General features: G+C 39.8%; 1 protein-coding gene and 1 pseudogene across 1 annotated transcript in view; both read right to left on the bottom strand.

The window, feature by feature from the left end:
• The window catches only part of LOC125884150 (gastrula zinc finger protein XlCGF57.1-like), a 561995-nt gene that overhangs the window by 163571 nt on the left and 378054 nt on the right, over window positions 1-20370 (bottom strand). The gene's annotated exons all lie outside the window — the stretch shown is intronic.
• Window positions 4654-20370, bottom strand: part of LOC125884157 (oocyte zinc finger protein XlCOF6-like) — a 76167-nt pseudogene continuing 60450 nt past the window's right edge.

Here is a 20370-nt window from a genome sequence, read left to right as displayed (position 1 = left end):
AGCCTGTCAGTGCGTTATATTAAATAATAGGGCACGGAGACAGCATCAAACAACGTCAAAATATGTCCACTTGAAATGCATTTTTTTCATATAGATAGGCTCGGATTGTGAGTATAATTATCCAACAACATAACGGAGAGGAGAAATGAACGCCTGTGTTTACCTTTACCTGGATTCAGACATGTTCCTCTGCCTGTTGCAATTTTAGTATATGTGTCTGAGTGCCCTATTATTGAATATAGCACACGCTCACGGGCTGCAGGCAAGTCAGCCCTCGCTTCGTACTGGAGAAATATCAAATATTGAACAGCCGTAGATCAAAAAATAGGGCGCAGGTTGAAAAAAAAAAACATTAGTTCCCCTTTAATATTTTGATGGGCAGTTTACACAGATAGTCCATAAGTGTAACGTTCAGGAAATAAAATCAAACCTTTAACACATAATCCATCAGTATAACAAGTAACACTGCTCCCTTGTTTGACGCTGTCTGAGTGCCCTATTATTTAATATAGCGTGCTCACGGGCTGCAGGCAGGTCAGCCCTAGTCTCTATATACAGACTCTGTCGGCAAACCCTGGAGATCTTACCTCCGGAAGAAGAGCGGAAGAGCCCTGGTTTCCGGTTGTAGGTTGTTTGTAGTTTGCGTGATATTGACCAATCTGCAGTTGTTGCCAGGTTAAACGGTCCATGCGGTGAACTAACGAAGCGGACCATAATTAGCGTCACTGCAAACTCTGAATTCATCGCAATGGTTCAGCATATTTACTTATATGAGCGGGGGGAGGAAACGGAAGTTGAAAACGGAAATTAGCGTCCTCCGCCCAAATCAAACCGGAATGCCAAAAAATCAGGGGTCTGCCCCCAGAGGCTGTATCGCCGTCGGCTGGAAATCAGACGCCGAATATAGCCGATGGGTTCCGACAATGGGTCAGCCCCAGCTTCGCACTGGAGAAATATAAAATATTGAACATCCTATAACTCAATTAGACAAAAGTAGATCGGAAAATAGGGCCCAGGCTGAAAAAGAACCTTTGTTCCCCTTTAATATTTTGATGGACAGTTTACACAGATAGTCCATAAGTGTAACGTTCAGAAAATAAAATCAAACCTTTAACACATAATCCATCAGTATAACTTTTTTCAGAGCTGAGTGTTGCTCCATTGTTATCTGCTGTGAATAAATGAATAAATGAATGAATGAATGAATGAATGAGTTTTATTTTCGTGTCATGTCCAAAGACCCATCCCTTACAGGATTATAAAACACCAGAAAAAGAAAGTCATCAGTTTACAAAATCACATCCACTTATTTTTGGGGCTACACAATTTACACCAGAAAAACGAAACAAAAACAAACAAAAATAATAGTTCTTTCTCCACAACAAAACCAAAATAGATATTTTTACATATATTTTACTTTTCTTCATTTATCCCAAGCTTTCTCTAAGCTCTGTGTTAGTGGATCCAACCACTGGGAGATGATGATTTTTTTCTGATTCTTAATAGTATTGTTTTCTTGGCTATAGTTTACAAGTAAGGCAGAGCTGCCAACTCTTTTCCAATGAAAGTAGCCAGCACTAGCTTCAAAAAGTCGCTTTAAGTCTCCAGATGACATCATATGCTTACATGGATGTTGATGATGTCTTTGCAGACTGAATCACCGTGACCTTGATCTAAACCTTCCAGGTAGAAACTGCAAACTGTTGTGAATTGCAGTGATATGTGAATTCAGCAAACCTGTTTATTTCTGTTATTTTCAGCCATGACTGAAACATTTAAAGATATACAGTTAAACACCATGGTTCATCCTGTCTGACATTTCTGCTGTGCTTATTTTATGTCCTGAGTTGCTTTATTACTTCCCTTGCTTTCACTCGCCTCTGCAGCAGCTGCTCCTCTCATCCATCAATCAGATCAGCTCTGATTGGAGCTCTTGATCAGTTATCCACCCCATGACTCATACTACTGCTGCTAAGTAGAAACACAACAAAAACAACCAACCAAGAGTTCCACATGCACTGTCTTTGTGAACCCGTAAAACCTCTGAATTTCAAGAGGGGACACAGACTGATACAGACGGACCCAAAAGAGACTAAAAATGGCATGGGAGCTAGGTAGAAAAAAGGACTGTTTCTATCAAAGGAGTCTGGTGACTGTGGACAGGGACAGCAGCAAAACCTATCTTAGCCACATAAAAACAGGGTCACCTAAACAATATCCACATCAATTTAAGTGGACACTATATTAAAAGTTTTTTCAACACCTAACCATGCTGTCAGACAGCCCTTTACAACTGAAAACTGATGCAGTTACATGAAGCTCTCCTAAAAGCAACCAGACTCCACTGACAGAATCAGTAATTTTACCTCACAGAACACAATGAGTCGCTGGTCTTCAGCTGCCCTTAGATTGGACAGTTAGTTTGTGTTATTGTGTGACCTAACCGTGCCAGTTCTCTTGTCTGCTTCTCTAAACTGGGAGAGTAAAGTTGATAACACATAATTCCAAATGAAGGCTGAGTCATGAAGATCGCTCAGCAGCTTCAGTGTTTCCCCTATCATTATATTATGGGGGCGCCCCACCCCTCCAACAGCACCCTCACCTCACCCCCCCCCCCCCATGAAGGTCAAGTTAACTTTATTGAATTTCATTTTATATATATAGTGCCAGATCACAACAGAAGTCATTTAAAGTTATCTTTCCCATAGAACAGGGTATACCTTGTCCCTGTATTAAACAAACTAAAACGCCTTATGTTATTTATCTTATTTACACCTTGGCATATAATTTCTTTTTTTGAACATTTTATTTTCAATTCCTAATTTCACAAGAACAGTACAACTTATTCCCACTAAAACTCAACAATAAAAGATACACAGTTAAAAAACAAAAGAAAACAAACAAAAATACTATGGGATGAAAGAATAATTACATATGAATGAATGAAATAGGAAATGACAATAAATCAAAATAATAGTAACAAAGTAAATTACAAAATAAACAAATGTTTAAAGAAAGGCAACACAATGAAATAAATTTATTATGTTGTAACACGCTTGTCACTAAAATATCTCAACTATTGTATCTGAACGCTAACATAAGCCTATCATGGACCAAGTCAAAGGTCACAGCGAATCCAAAGTTGACAAAGGTAGCTTTTGATCTTCAAGGGTATACAGTTCATCATTTCTGATATCCATTTCAATATAGAGAGGGGGAGAATCCGACTTCCAGGTTAATCCGATACATTTTCTGGAAACAGCAAGAGCAATATCATTGAATTTCCTGGAACTCTGATTTAATTTCAAGTTTGTTATGTTTCCTAGAAGACAGAGTCCTGGGTCTAATGGGATCTGTGTATCCATGATTTTGGTCATTATGTCGCATATATCATACCAAAACTATGTTACTTTAGTACAATGCCATGTGCAGTGTAAGACGGTGCCCTCAGGAATGCTGCATTTTTAACAGATCATTGAAAATGTAGGTTTATGCCGATGTAGTTTTTTGGGGGTGAGGTAGAGCAGATGAAGAAAATTATAATTGACCAATCTAAGTCTGGCATTCACAGTAGCAAACAAGCTGTTCTGACATTGACACTGCCTTGAACCTCCGTTACAGTGAAATACCTCCTCCACCCTTGTCAGGGCAGGCAGTGCCATTTGTTCCCCCCAACTTAGTTTCAGGAAGGCTCTCAGTCATTAATAACAAAAGTGTTTGTTGGATAAATCGTATTTTGCTTTTAGGTGTTCAAAGGACATGAAGATGTTGCTCCTGTAACACTGTTCAATGTATCTTATCCCTCTGTCATACCAAAGCTTAAAAATTGTATTATCAGAGATCATTGGTATAAGTTTGGTTTTCCACAAAGGTGTTTTAGGGGACAAATCATTGCTCACTATGAACCTCATACCACGATCTAACTCGGTGGACAGTGAGTGGGTTTTTGGTTTTACTGACAATACTTTTTGAATTCCATTTATAAATAAAATCACTTCCCGCCTCTTCATCAAGGTCAGGAAGTTCAATTTGGGTCCAGGGGGGCACACAGGATATATTCAAATAAAGATAGGAGAAATTTCATTTGTAGTAGTAAAATTTTAGGTTAGGGAGTCGGAGGCCACCCATTTTATGATCCAACGATAACTTCTCTAGGCTCGCCCTGAGTACTTTATGATTCCAGATGAATATGATTATGTTTTTGTTAAGAGTTTTATAGAGACTATTAGGGAGAAGCATAGGAAGTGATTGAAATAAGTACATTAACCTCGGGTAAAATGTTCATCTTTACACAACTGACTCTGCTAAATAAGGTTAGGGGTAGGTCTGTCCACCTGTTTAGATCATCCTCTATTTTCTGAATCAGTGGAGGACAGTTCAGTTTGAACAAGTTCTTCAGATCGCTATCCACCCGGATACCCAAGTATGTAAACCCATCTGGAACCCATTTGAAGGATTCTGACCCATTCAAGTCACACTGTTTGGCTTTGGTCAAAGGAAGTGTTTCACTCTTTTCATGGTTCACTTTGTAGCCAGATATTGTAGTATAACTGTTCAGAAGAGATTGTAATCTGGTAAGAGACTGGGCTGGGTGTGTCAGAAATAAAATGACACCATCAGCCAATTGGCTAATTTTGTGTGTTAACTGACCAACCTGGACACCTCTTATGTCTGGGTCTTGTCTCACTGCTTGTGCCAGTGGCTCTATTGCTAGGACAAAAGGCAAGGCAGAAAGCGGCAGCGACATTACACCATCTGTGGCTGTCTTTGCGCGTGGTTTGTGGTATAGAGTTTTTACCCAGTTAGTGAAGGACGCACCAAATCCAAAATCTGCTCAGGACCTTAAGAAGAGTGGGTTCATCTCTAGTGTTTGCTAAATGAATAATGTTGAAAAGTCTGCGGAGGTTATCAGCTGAGAATGTTTTATTCATAAAAACGGTTTGGTCTTCAGTGATAAACTTGGAGAGGAACCTGTTTAATCTGGCAATAATCTCAAAGTCTGCATTTAGAAGGCTAATAGGCCTATAGGAGGAGCATTTTTTTCAGGGTCTTTGTTTTTCATATGAGTAGCCATTATTAAAGCCATAGAAAAGGAATCTGGTAGAGTTTGAGTTTCTGTTGCCAAATTCAAAACATCTTTAAAGAGAGAGACAAGCAGGTTTTTTAACACCTTATAAAATTCAGGAGGGAACCCATCTTCACCGGGTGATTTATTTGACTGCAATGAGGAGATGGCTTTTTTGATTTCATTTTGTCAGAAAAAAATGTATCCTCATATGAGAGTTGTGGAGACACGAGTAGAAGGAGTAGTGTCTAAAACAAATCTTTTCCCACACTCAGAACAGCTAAATGGTTTCTCTCCCACATGAGATCTCATGTGCTCCTTCAGAACTCCACTACAACCAAATCTTTTGCCACACTCAGGGCAGTTAAATAGTTTTTGTCCAGTATGAGATCTCATGTGTTTCCTAGGACCTCCACTTTGACCAAAGGTTTTGCCACATTCAGAGCAGCTAAATGGTTTCTCTTCCATATTAATTCTCCTGTCTCGTCAGAGCTCCATTGTCATCAAATCTTTTCCCACATTCAGCGCAACTAAATGGTTTTTCTCCTGTATGAGATCTCATGTGTACTGCCAGAATTGCCCTGAGGCCAAATCTTTTTCCACACTCAGAGCAGCTAAATGATTTCTCTCCGATATGAAATCTCGTGTTTGTTCAGATCTCCACTGTAACCTAATGTTTTCCCACAATCAGAGCAGTTAAACAGTTTCTCTCCCGTATGAGCTCTCATGTGTCCCTTCAGATCACAGCTGTAACAAAAATATTTTCTCACACTCAGTGCAGCAAAATGGTTTCTCTTCTGCATGAGTTCTCATGTGTTGCGTCTAGGGCTGCCACTAACTTTTTTATTAATTATTTACTAATTATTTTCATTGTTGACTAATCTGTCAATTATTTTTTCAATTAGTTGACTAATCATTTCATCGAAAAATGTGTTGAAATGTTGAAAAATGTCGGTCTGTCTCGCCCAAACCCCAAAAATTACATCATCCAATGTCTTGTTTCATACTCACGCCAAAGGGTTTTAGTTCACTGTCACGGGAGAGTGTGTAAAGCTGCCAATATCTGAATGTAAGAAGCTGCAGTAAGAGTATTTTGGGGTACTTTTATAGTACTTTTCTATGAAAAATGACTCAAACCGAGTAGTCGACTACGAATATAGTCACCGATTATTTTAATAGTCGTTTAGTCATCGATTAGTCGACTAATCGTGGCAGCCCTAATTGCGTCAGATCTCCCGTGACCAAATCTTTTCCCACACACAGAGCAGCTAAATGGTTTCTCTCCGGAATGAAATGTCATGTGTTTCTTCAGATCTCCACTGTAACAAAATACTTTTTCACACACAAATGGTTTCTCTCCTGTACAAGCCATCATGTGTTGCTTCAGAATTCCACAAAGGCCAAATCTTTTCCCACATTCAGAACAGCTAAAAGGTTTCTCTCCTGTATGAGTTCTCATGCGTTTCTTCAGATCTCCACTAACCAAATCTTTTCCCACATTCAGAGCAGCTAAGTGGTTTCTCTCTGGTATGAGCTCTCATGTGCTCCTTCAGAACTCCACTACAACCAAATCTTTTGCCGCATTCACGGCAGCTAAATAGTTTTTATCCTGTATGAGTTCTCACATGTCTCTTCAGAGCTCTGCTGTCACCAAATCTTTTCCCACACTCAGAGCAGCTAAATGGTTTCTCTCCTGTATGAGATCTCATGTGTACTGCCAGAATTGCCCTGAGGCCAAATCTTTTTCCACACTCAGAGCAGCTAAATGGTTTCTCTCCTATATGAGCTCTCATGTGTACTTTAAGACTTTTACTGTATCCAAATGTTTTCCCACATTCAGAGCAGCTAAACGGTTTCTCTCCTGTATGAGATCTCATGTGTTTGTTCAGATCTCCATTATAACCGAATACTTTCCCACACTCAGAGCAGCTAAATGGTTTCTCTCCTGTATGAGATCTCATATGTTTCTTCAGATCTCCACTGTGACCAAATCTTTTCCCACACTCAGTGCAGCAAAATGGTTTGTCCCCAGAATGAAATGTCATGTGTTTCTTCAGATCGCCACCGTAACAAAATGTTTTCACACACTCAGTGCACCTAAATGGTTTCTCTCTTGTATGAGTTCTCATGTGTTTCTTCAGATCTCCACTGTGACCAAATCTTTTCCCACACTCAGAACAGCTAAATGGTTTCTCCCCTGAATGAAATGTCATGTGTTTCTTCAAATCTCCACTGTAACAAAATATTTTCTCGCACTCAGTGCAGCTAAAAGGTTTCTCTCCTGTACGAGCCATTATGTGTCGCTTCAGAATTCCACGACGACCAAATGTTTTCCCACACTCAGAACAGCTAAATGGTTTCTCTCCTGTATGAATTTTCAAGTGTTTCTTTAGATCGCCACTGTAACCAAATCTTTTCCCACACTCAGAGCAGCTAAATGGTTTCTCTCCTGTATGAGTTCTCATGTGTTTCTTCAGATCTCCACTGTCACCAAATTTTTTCCCACACTCAGAACAGCTAAATGGTTTTTCTCCTGTATGAGTTCTCATGTGTTTCTTCAGAACTCCACTGTGACCAAATCTTTTCCCACACACAGAGCAGCTAAATGGTTTCTCTCCTGTATGAGTTTTCATGTGTTTCTTCAGACCTCCACTGTAACCAAATCTTTTCCCACACTCACAGCAGCTAAATACTTTCTCACCAACAATCAAATCATTGACAGAGACTTGATCATTTTTCAGAGAGTTTAAACCTGACTGAGGTTCTCTGGTCTCCTTCCAATCATCACTGTCATCAGTTTCTGGTTCAGAAGAGTCTCCAGTCTTGTCATCAGTCTCTGGTTGTAAATGTCTATCCAAATCTGAGTTCCTGGATGGTTCTGGTCCTCCACAGTCCTCTCCTTCTGCTCTCAGCTGTTCAGTGTGTCTTTGATGAAGCTGTGAGGACTGAGGTTTCTCTTCATCATCTTCACTCTTCACAGGGACAGGAGTGGATGTGAACTTGGTGATATCATCCTCCTCCAGCCCTTGAAGCTGCTCTCCCTCCTGACTGATCCAGAGTTCCTCCTGTTCCTCTTTAATGTGTGGAGGCTCTGGGTCCTCCTGGTCCACACTGGAGCTCCACTCCTGCTGCTCAGGGGGAACCTCTTCTTTAACCACCGACAGCTGCTGGACGTCTGCAGGAAACAGGAAACAGGAAACACACACACAAACACACACACACAGACACACAGACACACAGAATCCGCTGCCTTACAAAACAACACAATGTAGATGACATTATGGACCATTTAAAGCCACTTTTATATGTTATGTTAGCTAAATTCAGAGGTGGAAAGTAACTTATTACATTTACACATGTTACTGTAACTGAGTAGTTTTTGTGTGTAATTTGTAATTTTTTCAGTAGTTTTTGAAATCTGTAATTTTACTTTTACTTAAGTAAATTTTAAAAAAGTATTGTATTGAGCTACATGGAAGATCACATCCATTACTAAGTTAAAAAAAAGATTAAAAAAAAGTTTTCGGCTAAATGGAAACCAAAAGGGTGAATCTCGGAAATCTCGAGTGGAATTGACCCAGAAGGAGCGGCTGATACTGGCAAGTTACTGAGATGGAGGAGCGTGGGAGTGCTTTGGCTGAAGCACAAGCAGACGCAGCAGTTGAAATGAATGAAGAAACAAATTGTCTGTCTGAAAAATGCGGCCCGAGCCGCGCTCTTGTGTGCTCACCTTGTGTGTGTGTGTGCGTGCACACGTGTCTATGTGTGTGTGTGTGTGTGTGCGCACACGCATCGGGGCCGAACTCATCGAACCGATACAGAGAGCACAGGAGGATTGTAAAGGTGCGACGATGTAGAGACAGAAATGACATGCCGTCGTGTAAACAATATGTCATCACGTTATAAGGTGAACCGTTTCACCGTATAACACGATAAACAGTATATTGTTATGTTATTATATGAAGAGTCCCTTCAAGGGACTTTCCAATATCCAAAACCTCCAATATGTTTGAACACTCCAAACTCAAACATATTCTTGAACGATATACAGTAATGTGACCTGATCTTACAGCACCATCCTCCTCTCCTTCTCTCTTCTCCTCTGCTCCTCACACTTCAATGAACAAAAATTGTATTTTTTTCCTAATTTGAGCCAACAAACAGAATACAGCTAGCCTATACACTACAGAACAACATCCACCTGCACCTCAAAGTCCCAGGTCACGATCTCTCAAATGATGCACATACAGACATACAGAGAGGCAAGCAAAGTCAAACCAAGCCAGCTCATGTCTGTTGAAAAGGGATATAAGTGGCTGCAATCAAACACTACACAAACAAGCTACAGTGCCCTGCTGGTGCTGTTTGCTGTGTAAGATGAAAAACCCCTGGCAGAAGTGAGAGTTCGTCTCACAGAGTCTGACTTTTTATTTTTATCCAATTAAAGGGAAATTTCGGTGTATTTCAACCCGTCTCCTATCGTCCCAAATTTGTTTCAAGTGACTAGTGACATGAAAATAATAGTTAGCATGTTAGCCGTTAGCCTAGATACAGCCGGGGCGCATAGTAGCGTCAGACCTGTTAAAACGTAAGTAAACGGGAAACCTTCAAGTGCAAAGTTAGTCCACTAAACAAGCTTTGTTTCCACAAAGACCGCCTCATATCGTTAGGATAAATGTCAGAGAACATATAGAAAACGACATGTAAACGTGTTGTCTTACCTTACCGGTGTGCTGCCATGTTTGTTCACCATTTAGCTCTGCTTTCCAAAGCACGGCCGAAATATACCTCGCAAGCTCTAGATAAAGCCCAGCTGGATACTACTCCGGGTGGAGGTGGTTCGTCCTCGGTCACATCCAGACCTTGAAAATAAGGCTGCAACTGGAAGTCTGGCAAAAAGTCAGCCATTATTCTATAAATATTTCATAAAATAAATGAATGAACTTTTCAGGCTACTGTTTGGTTCTGCCTTCCAGCTGTTGCTGCTTGTTCAGGCAAACAAACATGACAGCACACCGGTAAGGTAAGACAACATGTTTACATGTCGTTTTCTATATGTTCTCTGACATTTATCCTAACGATATGAGGCGGTCTTTGTGGAAACAAAGCTTGTTTAGTGGACTAACTTTGCACTTGAAGGTTGCCTGTTCGCTTACGTTTTAACAGGTGTGACGCTACTATGCGCCCCGGCTGTATCTAGGCTAACGGCTAACATGCTAACTATTATTTTTATGTCACTAGTCACTTGAAAGAAATTTAGGATGATAGGAGACAGGTTGAAATAAACCGAAATTTTCCTTTAAGATACAAAAATGACTTGACTCAACTTGCTTGACTCATACCAAGGACTTGACCTGACTTGCTTGATTCTAACCACCGTGACGTGGGACTTGCTTGAGACTTGAAGGTTAAAACCTGAGACTTGCTTAAGACAAGCAAATGTGTGACTTGACATATACCTGACTGAGGTTCTCTGGTCTCTGTCCAATCATCACTGTCATCAGTCTCTGGTTGTAAATGTGTATCTGGATCTGAGTTCCTGGCTGGTTCTGCTCCTCCACAGTCCTCTCCCTCTGCTTCTGTTTCCATCTGTTCAGTGTGTCTTTGATGAAGCTGTGAGGACTGAGGTTTCTCTTCATCATCTTCTCTCTTCACAGGAACAGGAGTGGATGTGAACTTGGTGATATCATCCTCCTCCAGCCCTTGAAGCTGCTCTCCCTCCTGACTGATCCAGAGTTCCTCCTGTTCCTCTTTCATGTGTGGAGGCTCTGGGTCCTCCTGGTCCACACTGGAGCTCCACTCCTGCTGCTCAGGGGGAACCTCTTCTTTAACCACCAACAGCTGCTGGGCATCTGCAGGAAACAGTAAATACACACACAAACATTACAGAGAAATCATGTCTGGAGGCTACAGTGTGGCTCTTTATGTGTTCAGTCTAAAGTGAATTATGTGAGAATGATTGTCCATAGGATGCGAGAGTTTGCTGTGCATCTAGTTTTATTACTGGCAGCCTGATTAAATAAAATACAATTATATAAAAGATTCTTCAACACAAATGTGGTGTTTTACTCAGGAAAACCGAGCTTTGTATCCACGTTATTCTTAGCCCCCATGATACCTTGCATGAATTATAGACGCAGCTTCCAGCGCTGAACCAGAACAGATGTTTTCCTATCATAATGGTACGGAACGGTACACTAACAGTTTGCTAATCCTCTTTTCTGGAGCGATTTGGAAATAAAACATGGAACACACCACCTGTCACACCTCAGACCTCGGACAACTTGATCATACCTCTGTCACCTCTGACTGCCATCTCACAGCATTTATTGTTGTTTTCCTTTTCATCCAAGTGCGTTTGGGTCTCACGTAGGGTTGCCACTGTCCTGTATAATACGGGACCATCCCACATTTAAAATGTACTGTCCCTTACTAAATCAATACAGAACGCAATTTGTCCCTTATTTCTGTGCACACACTGCTGCATAAACCATGTTTTCATGTACTGGGAATGACATGAGAAATATTAAACCAAAACAGTTTCATGGAACATAGCAGAGAAATATTAAATCAGAATTTGCAGAGGAGCATGACACAGAATGGCAGGTCCGTCACTCAGCGTCATCGCTGCCATGGATACGGAGACTCCAACACGCAGGACCTCCATTCACACGCTCACTGACACCCTGACTGACTGACGGCAGAATCATTACAGGGAAAGGTTAGCGTAGGGACGTGATGGGGTGGTTGCCTGGCAACAATATATGAGACACACATATATCACACACTCAAAATAGATGACTAAACACTATGTCCAATGTACTCTGATTTAATTCTAAAAAATGAGAGGAACAGCACTCCAAGTTTATCAAATTTTATTTTGCCACACAGACGTTTCGGGTCTGGCCCTTCTTCAGTGTGCTCTGGCAAACAATACAACAGCACGCACAAGTGCGCTTAATTATAAATCAACCCGACTGACGCAGCTTGTAAATCACAGCAGTGGGAGTCAATTGGTGACTAAGTCACGTGACCATGCAAAAGAAAAGAATTAACAACAAAGAAAGTAACAACAAAAATAAACCTAATGAGGATTACACACAATTCATAAAAAAACATGCAAATGAGATTTCCTCATTTAAACCCATAGGGATAAGTGTGTCAAAGAAATGGATCCAATATGTCTCTCTGAAGCAAGATCTTATCCCTGTTACCACCTCTGCGTGGCATGTTAACAGTCTCAATGCCCATGTAATGTAGTTCACTCACAGTGTGTTTATAACTATTAAAGTGTCTCGCAATGGACGATTTTTCATCATTTTTTTAAAAAAAGTTAATCTTAATGTACAAGGAGTACAGTAAAATATGACAGTTCAGAGGGCTTTTATGCTGAAATGCTACGTCAGATTGACATGATGTTTTCTGGGTGACACCCTGAGGTCGTTTCGGAAGCTTGCTTTTACTTTGAAATCAGTCCTTTCTCGCTTTTGCCGTGATGTGTAGTATATGCGCACACTGCAAAACAATGTGAGGACTGGCTTGACCAAATGTTTCCAAGTGAGGGCTAGCTTGACCTCAGCAGAATACAGACCTAATTGAGGCCAGCAAACAATTACAGTGATCTTGATTTTTAATATCAAAGTTATTTAATTCAATAAACCATTTACAAAATTGTGAATTACAGCGCATTATATGTCAATTTATAGGAGGACAAGGTTGCCTTGGTTTTTCAGTTCAGTACAGTGTGTAATACGACGTTAACACGTACAGAAGAATAAAAGCATTTATTTTGATGGATGAGCCATGTGTTACTTTGCAAAACCTTGTTGATAAAATCACAACACGAAAACGATAAATCAAACAATGCAAATGTTGGTAGTTTTCATTTATTTAAGTGAAATCAAACGCAGTACACAAATGTTCAAATGCAAAAAATAAAGTCCTTACCTGAGTGCCATGGATGTCATCCCTAACTACGCCCTTCCAAATGTACCGTATATTCCATATTTGTTCATAAAAAGGCACTTTTAACCAACGCCATAAGTTTTCCTGTGTGACTCATTCATTGTTTCCTTCAAAAGCACTACCTGCTTTCAACTGTGCCACAGCGCCACTATAGCGGTCAGGGGTGGTATTGCACATTAAAAGAAATAGACAGGTACTGTTAATGTCACCTGACCTGTCAGTTGCCACGTGTTTTTTTTTTCTTCAAAAAGCAATGTGTATACACAGGTTAAGATGACCTTAAAATGGATTTCAAAAAAGCCACGGTTCTTAATAATCATGCTCTTGTCACTCACTTTGCTTGTCTTCCCTTGAAATGTCACTGGTGACTACAACACATCTGATGCCATGGGAAGTCCAGTGGCTAACCTGGTCTTTCATAAAGGCTTTAAGTGGACTGATGACAAGCACAATATGTTGTGCGTCAAGATGCAACTATTTTTTTTTTTACATATAACACATGGATATTGGTCAATTTAGAGCCATAACATAGACAACATTCAAGCGATAATGGTATACAAAACACAAGTTAAAAGAGTGATTCTTTTTATTTTAGAAGTGGTTAATGTCCAACTTTCAGAAAAATTGTTCATTTTGCGTTGCAGAATAATGTTAATAAAATTACTTACCACATCCATTTATTGTCCAAAATACCCAAAACAAACACTCTTTCCGTACCCAGTGGGAAGTACACCAAAAACATGTTCTCCATTCAGTAGAGAGAAAAAGATATCTTTGTGTTTGTCCCTGACTGAGATGGGAAGAGAAGCTAATGCATTGTTACCAACGCCAAGCTGGCAGACCCCCGAACCGTAGTAACGGGACCTCCGAAGACCACTAGTTCCTTTAGCTTGTGTTAGCTCGTTGTGCCAACAACAGATAAACACCGGGATATCGTGTGCGTTGAAGAACGGCACTTCATTTGCAGTACTGCAGGAATGATGCACAGCCTCTCTCATCAGTGTCTGACTTTTTCATAGAGGAAAAATAACTCAAAAACAGCATACAGAACGGTGTAGGCTTCCTCACTGTGGCTGCTCGATGTAAACAACATAGCACATGTCTCGCTTTCTTCACTACACACATACACAGCTCCACACACACAAACACAAGCCACACACATCAGGCTCAGCCTGTAACAGCATCTTCCACAGAAAGAGACATATTGTGTCTAAAACTATTAAATAATGAACTAGACTTACAATATCCTTTAAAAGTATTCTAAATAATATTTTAAACAACTCTACTTGAAATGAATATTTTAGATTATACCTATAAAATACACTATTATAAAATAAAAACAATGAATAAAGTAAATGATAAGGCAAAAGCTAAATGAAAGTTATAAAGTTTGCTTTTGAGATTCTCTTTGTTCTCTGTTTCGATCCCAAAAGGTGATGGTTTGCCCTGGAAATGTCCTCAACCGTCACTGGACAACTGAAAAAAAAAACAAAAAACAAAAAACACGTGGCACCAGACACCAGAAAAGCTAACGACACCAGAGAAGCTAACGACTACAGAGAAGCTAACGGCACCAGAGAAGCTAACGGCACCAGAGAAGCTAACGACACCAGAGAAGCTAACGGCACCAGAGAAGCTAACGACACCAGAGAAGCTAACGACACCAGAGAAGCTAACGACACCAGAGAAGCGAACGACACCAGAGAAGCTAACGGCACCAGAGAAGCTAACGGCACCAGAGCAGCGAACGGCACCGGAGAAGCTAACGACTACAGAGAAGCTAACGGCACCAGAGAAGCTAACGCGGCGTATAAACATCGTCAGACTGAATATTTATTGAACAAAGCTGCAGTTATATTATTAATAATGAACTTGTAATGTTTAATGAACAAACCTGCTCTGTGTAACCGAAGCTGAGGGTTGGAAACAGCGTCCATTAGTTTCCGTTGTCGCTCGTTCTCCTCTTTTGATCGACAAAGTTCCTCCTCGTACTCTGCTATCGTTCTTTCAACCAGCCCAAATATCTCTTAAGTTAGTCGCTGCTTCACCTAACATACGCTCTCAGCATTTGGACTTTAGACATGTTCACACTTTAAAAACACAATAAAGACACTCCGATAACACACCTATCTATCAGACGCCATCTTGTTCAAACAGTGTGACATTCGCAACAGTAAAGAGTACAGCTTCCGGGGTAGATGAGATTTTGAGCTTCAAAATAAAAGTCCAGAAGTGTTACTCGGAATTCCGGGCTCAAAAACACACACTCAGGAGGACAAATGATGAAAATATACTTATTCGAAAGAACGACTGTTATTGAAGTGTTCCAGTTGAATTTTAGTTTAGTTCATTTGATTTCACATATCGAGACACTTTCCAGTGTTTCAACAGAAACATAATCCTTGGAGTGGCTTTATCAAGGCACTTTCCAGTGTATACCCTAATCCATTAGTTAACTCAATAAAATGCTACAAGGATGGAAAAAGACTGTACTGCAGAAATATCAAATATTGAACATCCTATAACTCTTTTAGACAAAAGTAGATCGGAAAATAGGGCCCAGGTTGAAAAAAACATTAGTTCCCCTTTAATATTTTGATGGGCAGTTTACACAGATAGTCCATAAGTGTAACGTTCAGGAAATAAAATCAAACCTTTAACACATAATCCATCAGTATAACTTTTTTCAGACCTAAGTGTTGTTCCATTGTTGTCTGCTGCGTTAGTGGATCCAACCATTGGCAGATGATGATTTTTATCTGATTCTTAATAGTATTGTTTTCTTGGCTATAGTTCACAAGTAGGGCAGAGCTGCCAACTCTTTTCCAATACAAGTAGCTTCCACTAGCTTCAAAAAGTCGCTTAAAGTCTCTGGATGACATCATATGCTTACATGGATGTTCGCAGACTGAATCACCGTGACCTTGATCTAAACCTTCCAGGTAGAAACTGCAAACTGTTGTGAATTGCAGTGATATGTGAATTCAGCAAACCTGTTTATTTCTGTTATTTTCAGCCATGACTAAAACATTTAACTATATATAGTTTAACACAATGGTTCATCCTGTCTGACATTTCTGCTGTGCTTATTTTATGTCCTGAGTTGCTTTATTACTTCCCTTGCTTTCACTCGCCTCTGCAGCAGCTGCTCCTCTCATCCATCAATCAGATCAGCTCTGATTGGAGCTCTTGATCAGTTATCCACCCCATGACTCATACTACTGCTGCTAAGTAGAAACACAACAAAAACAACCAACCAAGAGTTCCACATGCACTGTCTTTGTGAACCCGTAAAACCTCTGAAATTCAAGAGGGGACACAGAATGATATAGATGGACCCAAAAGAGACTAAAAATGGCATGGGAGCTAGGTAGAAAAAAGGGCTGTTTCTATCAAAGGAGTCTGGTGACTGTGGATGGGGACAGCAGGAAAACCTATCTTAGCCACATAAAAACAGGGTCACCTAAACAATATCCACATCAGTTTAAGTAGACACTACATTTACATTTTTTTCAACACCTAACCATGCTGTCAGACAGCCCTTTACAACTGAAAACTGATGCAGTTACAATTATGCTCTCCTAAAAGCAACCAGACTCCACAGAACAAACTAAATAGCCTTATGTTATTTATCTTATTTACACCGTGACATGTAATTTCTTTTTTTGAACATTTTATTTTCAATTTTTAATTTCACAAGAACAGTACAACTTATTCCCACTAAAACTCAACAATAAAAGATACACAGTTAAAAAACAAAAGAAAAACAAACAAAAATACGATGGGATGAAAGAATAATTACATATCGTTAGCCTCATAGCATAATTGCCTAAGTCATATTTTGGCCAAATTGAGTATCTGCCTAACTCTACTCTCCTCAGTTACATGATGATCTCCTAAAAGCAACCAGACTCCACTGAAACAATCAGTAATTTTACCTCACAGAACACAATGAGTTGCTGGTCTTCAGCTGCCCTTAGATTGGACAGTTAGTTTGTGTTGTTGTGTGACTTTTGGAACCAACCTAACCGTGCCAGTTCTCCTGTCTGCTTCTCTAAACTGGGAGAGTAAAGTTGACAACACACAATTCCAAATGAAGCCTGAGTCATGAAGATCGCTCAGCAGCTTCAGTGTTTCCCCTATCATTATATTACAGGAGCGCCCCACCCCCCCAACAGCACCCTCAACCCCCTTGAAGGTCAAGTTAACTTTATAGAATTTCATTTTATATATAGCGCCAGATCACAACAGAAGTCATTTAAAGTTACCTTTCCTATAGAACAGGGTATACTTTGTCATTTTATTAAACAAACTAAAAAGCCTTATTTTATTTATCTTATTGGCATGTAATTTCTTTTTTTGAACATTTTATTTTCAATTCTTAATTTCACAAGAACAGTACAACTTATTCCCACTAAAACTCAACAATAAAAGATACACAGTTAAAAAACAAAACAAAAGAAAAACAAACAAAAATATTATGGGATGAAAGAATAATTACATATGAATGAATGAAATAGGAAATGACAATAAATCAAAATAATAGTAACAAAGTAAATTACAAAATAAACAAATGTTTAAAGAAAGGCAACATAAACAAATTCATTATGTTGTAACACACTTGTCACTAAAATACCTCCATTATTGTATCTGAATGCTAACATAAGCCTATCATGGACGAGGTCAAAGGTCACAGCAAATCCAAAGTTGATAAAGGTAGCTTTTCTTCTCCAAGGGTATACAGTTCATCATTTCTGATATCTATTTCAAAATAGAGAGGGGGAGAATCCGACTTCCAGGTTAATGCGATGTATTTTCTGGCAACAGCAAGAGCGATATCAATGAATTTCCTGGAACTCTGATTTAGTTTCAAGTTTGTTATGTTTCCTAGAAGACAGAGTCTTGGGTCTAATGAGATCTGTGTATCCATGATTTTGATCAATATGTCGCATATATCATACCAAAATTATGTTACTTTAGTACAATGCCATGTGCAGTGTAACATGGTGCCCTCAGGAATGCCGCATCTTTAACAGATCATTGAAAATGTAGGTTTATGCCGATGTCATTTTTTGGGGGTGAGGTAGAGCAGTGGAAAATTATAATTGACCAATTTATGTCTGGCATTCACAGTAGCAAACAAGCTGTTCTGACATTGGCACTGCCTTGAACCTCTATTACAGTGAAACACCTCCTCCACGCCTTACTGACAATACTTTTTGAATTCTATTCATAAATAAAACCACTTCTCGCCTCTTCATCAAGGTCAGGAAGTTCAATTTGGGTCCAGGGAGGCGCACAAGATCATTCAAATAAAGACAGGAAAATTTCATTTGTGCTGCGCAGTAGTAAAATTTTAGGTGAGGGAGTCAGAGGCCATCCATTTTATGGTTCAACGATAACTTCTCTAGGCTCGCCGTGGGTACTTTATGATTCCAGATAAATATGATTATGTTTTTGTTAAGAGTTTTATAGAAACTATTAGGGAGAGGCATAGGAAGTGACTGAAATAAGTACTGTACATTAACCTCAGGTAAAATGTTCATCTTTACACAACTGACTCTGCTAAATAAGGTTAGGGGTAGGTCTGTCCACCTGTTTAGATCATCCTCTATTTTCTGAATCAGTGGAGGACAGTTCAGTTTGAACAAGTTCTTCAGATCGCTATCCACCCGGATACCCAAGTATGTAAACCCATCCGGAACTCATTTAAAGGATACTGACCCGTTCAGGTCACACTGTTTGGCTTTGGTCAAAGGAAGTGTTTCATTCTTTTCATGGTTCACTTTGTAGCCAGATATTGTAGTATAACTGTTCAGAAGAGATTGTAATCTGGTAAGAGACTGGGCTGGGTGTGTCAGAAATAAAATGATATCATCAGCCAATCGGCTAATTTTGTGTGTTAACTGACCAACCTGGACACCTCTTATGTCTGGGTCTTGTCTCACTGCTTGTGCCAGTGGCTCTATTGCCAGGACAAAAAGCCCGGCAGAAGGCGGCCAACCCCATCTGCTGCTTCTTTATAATGTAATGGGGGTTGACATTACACCATCTGTGGCTGTCTTTGCGCGTGGTTTGTGGTATAGAGGTATCACTTGTGGCAGGGTCATCTGTGGACTCTGATGTATATAATGCAGAATAATAGTGTTTAAAGCAATCATTCATTTCATTCAGATTTCTTGCTACAGTCCCATTTTAAGTATCTATGGAATTAACAATTCTTGATTTCTCCTCCTTCTTCAACTGCCAAGCCAAGACTTTCTGCACCTTTTCCCCCCAACTCATAGCATGTGTGTTTGGTTCAAAGAATATTTATTTTTATTCTGTGTGTGTTCAAGAGGTTATATTTGAGCTTTTTGTTTACTCAAATTTAGTAGGTCTCCCTTGAGTGTTTCCAAACATAGGACTTCTTTCTCAAGCTCATTCATTTCATCCATGTGTTTTTAAACTATTGGTATAAGAAATTATCTGCCCTCTTAAGAAGGCTTTCATTGTGTCCCACAATACAAAGCTACTGGGGGAAGAGGCACAGTTTGTTTCACAGATGAACTTAATTTGGCTTCTCATGAATTTACAAAAATCAGCTTTTTAGAGCAAAGTTGGGTTCAGCTGCCACGTGTATGGTCCCTGGATTTTTTCAAGTATTAACAATGAGAGTGTCAGTGGGGAATGGTCTGAAATGATCCTCGATAAATATTCAATGTCCATCACTCTATGGGTTAGTTGGTTAGATGTCAGAAAAAAATATATCGTCGGCAGCCCTGAATAGCTTGTAAAGCTTTAGCAAAGTTAGTTAACACATTTGTAGCAGTAAAAGTCCAGTAACCACAGAGCAGCTCAATGGTTTCTCACCTGTATGAGATCTCATGTGTTTGTTCAGATCTCCACTGTAACCGAACATTTTCCCACATTCAGAGCAGTTAAATGGTTTCTCTCCCATATGAGATCTCATGTGTCCCTTCAGATCACAGCTGTAACCAAATCTTCCCACACTCAAAGCAGCTGAGTTTCATTTCTCTCCACAATGAAATGTCATGTGTTTCTTCAGATCCCCACTGTAACAAAATTTTTTCTCACACTCAGTGCAGCTAAATGGTTTCTCACCCGTATGAGATATCATGTGTTGCTTCAGAATTCCACAACGACTAAATCTTTTCCCACACTCAGAACAGCTAAATGGTTTCTCTCCTGTATGAGTTCTCATGTGTTTCTTCAGATCTCCACTGTGACTAAATCTTTTCCCACACTCAGAGCAGCTAATTGGTTTCTCTCCTGTATGAATTCTCATGTGTTTCTTCAGATCTCCACTCTGACCAAATCTTTTCCCACACTCAGAACAG

The sequence above is a fragment of the Epinephelus fuscoguttatus genome, linkage group LG23 (genome assembly GCF_011397635.1).
Source record: "Epinephelus fuscoguttatus linkage group LG23, E.fuscoguttatus.final_Chr_v1".
NCBI classification, from domain to species: domain Eukaryota; kingdom Metazoa; phylum Chordata; class Actinopteri; order Perciformes; family Serranidae; genus Epinephelus; species Epinephelus fuscoguttatus.
Note: the sequence above shows the minus strand (reverse complement) of the source record. Positions and strands in the feature narration are given on the sequence as shown.